At 56.5% G+C, this 6,000-nt stretch overlaps 1 protein-coding gene across 1 annotated transcript in view; it reads right to left on the minus strand.

The window, feature by feature from the left end:
• The window catches only part of UBE2I (ubiquitin conjugating enzyme E2 I), a 29,812-nt gene extending 24,599 nt beyond the window's left edge, over positions 1-5,213 (minus strand). The window contains exon 1 of the mRNA XM_005655133.4: positions 5,170-5,213. The gene's annotated coding sequence lies outside the window, so the exon portion shown is untranslated. The remainder of the gene's footprint in view (positions 1-5,169) is intronic.
• Positions 5,214-6,000: the final 787 nt, after the last annotated feature.

Consider the following 6,000-nt stretch of genomic DNA (forward strand, 5'->3'; position numbering starts at 1 on the left):
CTGTTGCTGGATGAAGGAGAGGAGAGCCAGGGCCTGTATAGGCAGGGGTGGCAGGGTAGTGACCCAGAGGGGTGAGGAGGGTGTCGTCGGAGGAGGCAGACTGGATATGGCATGTGGCCGTGGAGGACCTGGGCCTGATCCTGTGGGCCCTGGGGAGCCATGGAAGGTTGTGGAGCAGAAGATGCCAGGCAGGGTCCTGGTGCTGTGCTCGCGTGCGGCTAGAGGCTACCGGGTGATGGGGAGACGTGGCCCTTAGCCCCGGTTGCTGAGTTCCAGGCAGCAGAGAGAACTCCCGTCCTGGCAGAAGGTGGCTTGAGGTCCTCACCATCCGAGGAGGAGAACACAGGGATTTGGGGAGGGAGGAGGGAGGCTGGGGGTGGGCAGCATCTGGAATCTTCAGCCCAGAAGACTTCTGTGAGCAGCCTGCACCCCCACACCCAGGACCCCCTCCTCAGTCCTGCACAAATACTTCTCCAGCATTGCCTGTCCTTGAGAAAGCACACTGCCTGCTGTCGATGGGCCCGCATGGCAGGGAACAAGGGGTGATGGCCAGAAGGTGAGAAGGCCCCCCACTGACAACCAACAAGAAAGCAGGGACCCTACGCCTGACTGCCACCAACAGCCAGGGGGCCTGTAGGAGACCCGAGCCTTGGATGAGGACAGGAGAAGGCCACCCTAGCCTTCTGAGAACCTGAGCAGGGCTTCCAAGCCAAGGCTCCTGAAGCACAGACCCTGAGATAAACAAGGTGCCTTGCTGGAGTTCCCTGGTGGCCCAGTGGGTTAAGGATCCAGCATTGTCCCTGCTGCGGCTCAGGTCACTGCTGTGGGATCCCTGGCCAGGGAACTTTGCATGTTTACGGTGCAGCCAAAAGAAACGGTGCCTTATTTAAAGCCACTGAGTTTGTGGTGACTTGTTACACAGCATTAGCTGACGGATGCACCTGGTTTAGACGGGGAGGTCTCTGAGGAAGGACTTACAAACAGACCTGTGGGGAGGATGGGGGTGGGGGGCAGAAAAGCTTTCCCAGCAGGAGGGGTGGGAGGTGGGGTGAGTAGGGAAAGGCCAGTGTGGCTGGGGCAGTGAGAGTGAGTGGGGCGGGGAGGAGGGGCAAGACCAGTGGAGTAGGACAGGCAGTTGGGATCACTGATATTTCTGCTGTGCTGGGGAGTTTGCTGTGCCTCAAATGCAACAGTTCCTGTGTTGGGGGGGGATTTCTTTTTTCTTTTTTAGGGCCACACCCACAGCATATGGAGGTTCCCAGGCCTGGGGCCTAATCGAAGCTACGACTGCCAGTCTACACCACAGCCACAGCCACGCCAGATCCTTAACCCACTGAGCAAGGCCAGGGATCGAACCCACAACCTCTTGGTTCCTAGTCGGTTTCATTTCACCTGCGCCATGACGGGAACTCCCGAGAGGCCAGGGTTTGATTGGGTCCAGCTCCCTGGAGAAGGGGCGGGCTTTGTGCAAGGTCAGTGGATGTGAAGCCCTGGGGTTGGGTTCTGGCTGCACCAGGTCCTGTGCCCACCGTGAGGGTAGGGGCGGTGTGATGGGGAGGTGCCTGGATGAGGCAGCGCCCGAGCTTGAGTGCCCCTGGGTGCCTGCTGAGGGTCACGCCATGGGCAGGTGGGAGGTTTGTGTGCAGAGGCTACTGTTCCAGGGGCTGCGTAAAAAAGAGGAAAATCCACACACAAAACCATGAAGTTGGACCCCTACCCCGCACCACATGTAGAACTAACTCGAAGACCCAGACATGGAGCTAAAACTATAAAACTCTCAGAAGAAAACAGGGGAAAGCCTTTGTGACACCAGACGTGGCGATAATTTCTTGAATGTGATACCAAAAGCACAGGCAGTTAAAGGAAAAATGTAATTTAAAACTTTGTGGGAGCTCCCGTTGTGGCACAGCAGAAATGAATCCGACTAGGAACCATGAAGTTGCAGGTTCAATCCCTGGCTTCGCTCAGGGGGTTAAGGATCCAGTGTTGCCGGGAGCTCTGGTGTAGGTCGCAGACATGGCTTGGATCTGACGTTGCTGTGGCTGTGGTGTAGGTTGGCAGCTGCAGCTCCGATTCGACCCCTAGCCTGGGAACCTCCATATGCCGTGGGTGTGGCCCTAAAAAGCCAAAAAAAAAAAAAAAATCCCCCAAAAACCAAAACGACTTTGTGCATCCAAAATCATTATTAATAGTAAAAACACAACCCACAGAATAGGAGAAAATATCTTTAAGTTACACACCTGATGGGGGTTAATATTCAGAGTATCCCAAGAACCACTACAACCCAACATCAGCAAAACTAACCTGCTTAAAAACGGTCAAAAGGTCTGAAGAGACATTTCTCCAGACATACAAATGCACGTAGTAAGCGGCTTGGCCCCAGGCACGAAAGAAATGCAAACCAAACCACCTTGATACATGGCCTCACACCCATTAGATGTTTATTATAAAAACAAACATCAAAACTACCATGAGGTACCACCTCACACCTGCCAGAATAGCCATCATCAGGAAATCCGCAAATAACAGATGCTGGAGGGGGTGTGGAGAAAAGGGAACCCTCCCGCACTCTTGGTGGGAATGTAAATTGGTACAACCACCCTGGAGAACAGTGTGGAGATTCCTCAGCAAACTAAATATGGAACTACCATATGACCCAGCAATCCCACTCCTGGGCATATATCCAGACAAAACTTTCCTTGAAAAAGACACATGCACCTATCTGTTCATTTCAGCTCTGTTCACAATAGCCAAGACATGGAATCAACCCAAATGTCCATTTACAGATGATTGGATTAAGAAGATGTGGTACATATACACAATGGAATACTACTCAGCCATCAAAAAGAAGAAAATAATGCCATTTGCAACAACCTGGATGGAACCAGAGATTCTCATACTAAGTGAAGTAAGTCAGAAAGAGAAAGACAAATATCATATGATATCACATATCTGGAATCTAATATATGGCACAAATGAACCTTTCCATAGAAAAGAACCTCATGGACTTGGAGAACAGACTTGTGGTTGCCAAGGGGGGGGGGAGGGGAGGGACTGGGAATCTGGGGTTAAGAGATGCAAACTATGGCATCTGGAGTGGATAAGCAATGAGGTGCTGCTGTGTGGCACTGGGAGCTCTATCTACTCACTTGTGATGGAGCCTGATGGAGGATAATGTGAGAAAAAGAATGTGTACGTATATATGTGTGTATGTGTGACTGGGTCGCTTTGCTGTGCAGTAGAAGACTGACAGAACACTAAACCAACTATAATGAAAAAATAAAAATCATTAAAAAAAAACAAGCAGGAAATAACGAGCATTGGCTGGAAGGCGGAGAATTTGGAAGCCCTGTGCATTGCTGGTAAAATGGCGCATTTGCTGTGGAAAGATCTGGAAGGTGGGAGGGCCTGGGGCTTGGAAAGGGCAGTCTCCCTGGATGAAGGACCTTGGAGGATGAGGAGCCCCATCTTTGCAGGGGGTGCTGGGGAGGCAGTGGATGGGTGCTCCATCTCCTCTAACCCAGCTCTGGTGCCCTTGGCTTCCTCCTCCAGAGGCTCCCACCCCCGCCCCTGCCGCTGCTGGGCTGTCCAGCTGCACTAAGGACACCCCTGAGTCTCCGAGGGTCTCCCTGGCTGTAGCTCAGCCAATCCAAGCTTCCCAAGATATCCCTAAGTAGCAGTGGTCTAGCTGTGACAGGTCCTCCTGCTCCCTTTTCCAGGGGCTCCCCTTGCAAGCTCCCCGAGGGAACCCTCTGACCCCCAAAGGGCCTGAGCACCCCTCAGAGACCGACTGGCCCTGCGGGAAGCAGAGGGTACTTTCTAGTGGGAGTTCCCAAGCTGGGACGCTGGGGCCGCGGGAAGGGGTCCCCCATCAGTGCACCTGTTCAGGGTCCCCAAGCTTGCCTGCCCCTGGTCCACTGGATGGTTTTGTAATTTAGAACAGAGAGGAGCAAAGTCTGGGACTGTCTCTGTGTGCCAGCGCGGTGACTGGCCGGTGTGACTGCTTTCCTGGGCCCCGGATGAGAGGGAAGGTGGTCAGAGGAAGCCTAATACTGCCAGTCACCAAATCACCGTTGCCAAAGAAAGAGGCTGGGTGCTCGGAACCAGGCAGTGGGCAGAGACATTCTGCAGTGCGCCGCTCCCAGTGCCCGGGCGATGGGACCAGGAGAGGGTGGGTCTCTATTTCTGGTCGGACCTGGCCAGCAGAGAGCTGAGCCGCCAGGGTGAGAAATATCTGGTCGCCACGAGCATTTCTGAGACTGGAGAGTAAAGGTCGCCTGGGGCAGCAGGGACGTCCCCCTCACCACTGCGCAGAAACACCCTGGCACTACCAGAGCTTGGCCCCCAAACCCCGTGAAACAGGTGGAGGAGGCAGTGGAGCAGAGGCGGAGGATGGGGGCAGCCTTCTCTCCCCAGGTGGCTTCCCACCTGCTCTTACCCTCATTCACTCTCCCTGCCGGTTCACTGAGCCTGGGACCAAGGAGTTGTTTGGTTTTCTCTCTTTGCAAGACGGGAAAACATTTGCTAATGCAGGACAGTGAGAAAGGGGGGGGGGGCGGTAAGGAGGGAGGGAGAGAGCGAGAGCAAGAGAGAGAGCAACCTAGCGCGCACGCCCTCGCTGGGCACCCGGTGTAGGGAGGTACCTGGCGCCCACCGCGGCAGGTGCACACACTCATGGAGGCCTCGCCAGAGCCCTCCTTTCAGCCCCAGTCTTGGTTCAGCATCTCCCCCCGGCGCCCCATCGGACTAGGCCCCCCACATCTCCAGAGGCTTTCTGAGGACCCTGCAGCCGCCGCCTCGCCCGTCCTCGCCCATCTGGGCCGGTCGGGTCTCCTCCTCTCGGTCTCCCAGCGCAAACGCCGCGGTTGAGGCCCAGAGCTGCTCCCGCACACCTGCGCCACTCCTGCCGCCGGGCCTCTGCTCGCGGTCCCCTCCGCCGGCCACCCCTTCTCTCCCGTTCCCCAACCCGGCAGCCACGGGGCCCCCTCCCACCTGCCCTTCCTACCTGTTCCAAACCCCAGCCCACGCCCTGCCTCCTCCCAGCGCTGGATGGCCTTGGCCCCCCGCGAGCTTCAACCCTCGGGTTGGGGGTCTGCCTCCCAGCCTGCGACCAGGTGGCGGAAGGAGTTTTGAAAGTGCCTGGAGGACAAATGAGGGCAAGACGCTTACCTGGGCTCGGCTTCTCCCGCAGGGACAGCGGCGCCTCCCCGCCCGGCGCGCGCGGCCGCCAGGTGGCAGCAAAGAGCCGCCGCCCCGCCCCGCGACCCCCGTTGGCTCGCTTAGCAGGTGAAGAAGCTGCTGAGAGGAGACTTCCCATCGCAGCTGGGTAGGGGCTGTCCTTATGCTTTGCTCCCACAGAAGAAGGGCAAGCTGAGCATGCTCGGAATTTGAAGCCTGATTGTGGTACCTGCCCTGATTCTCACCTCACCTGTCCTGACTTGTGAAGGGGCGGGGCGGGGGCGGTACCTAGACTGGGAGAGGGGTTGGAGGAACCACAGGGGCCCAAAGGGGAGACTTTCTCTTTGTTTTATTTATTTATTTATTTGCTTTTTAGAGCCACACCTGCGGTATATGAAGCTTCCCAGGGCCAGGGGTCGAATGGGAGCTGCACCTGCCAGCCTACACCACAGCCACAGCAACGCCAGATCCGAGCTGTGTCTGCGGGCTACACCACAGCTCATGGCAACACCGGGTCCTTCACCCACCGAGCGAGGCCAGGGATCGAACCCACGACCTCATGGTTCCTAGTCGGATTCGTTTCTGCTGCGCCACAGCGGGAGCTCCCAGGGGAGTGTTTTCTTCAGGCACATCCTCCACAGGCCAAGCAGGCAGGGAGAGGGTGCTGAGTGAATCCATGAAGGAACAAAGGAATGGTGGGGGGGGGGGCTCAGAAAGGGGAGCTCAGAGCCCTAGGAGCCCAGAAGCTGTGTTCCCGAGGCCTTGCGGGAAGGAACCGGGAGAAGGGGGCAGGAGTATTCTGGACCTGCCAGATCCTGCGGA

Source organism: Sus scrofa, chromosome 3, assembly GCF_054392235.1.
Source record: "Sus scrofa isolate SSC_HxYL_T2T_F1_AM1 chromosome 3, Sscrofa_HxYL_maternal_Yorkshire_Landrace_v2.0, whole genome shotgun sequence".
NCBI lineage: Eukaryota > Metazoa > Chordata > Mammalia > Artiodactyla > Suidae > Sus > Sus scrofa.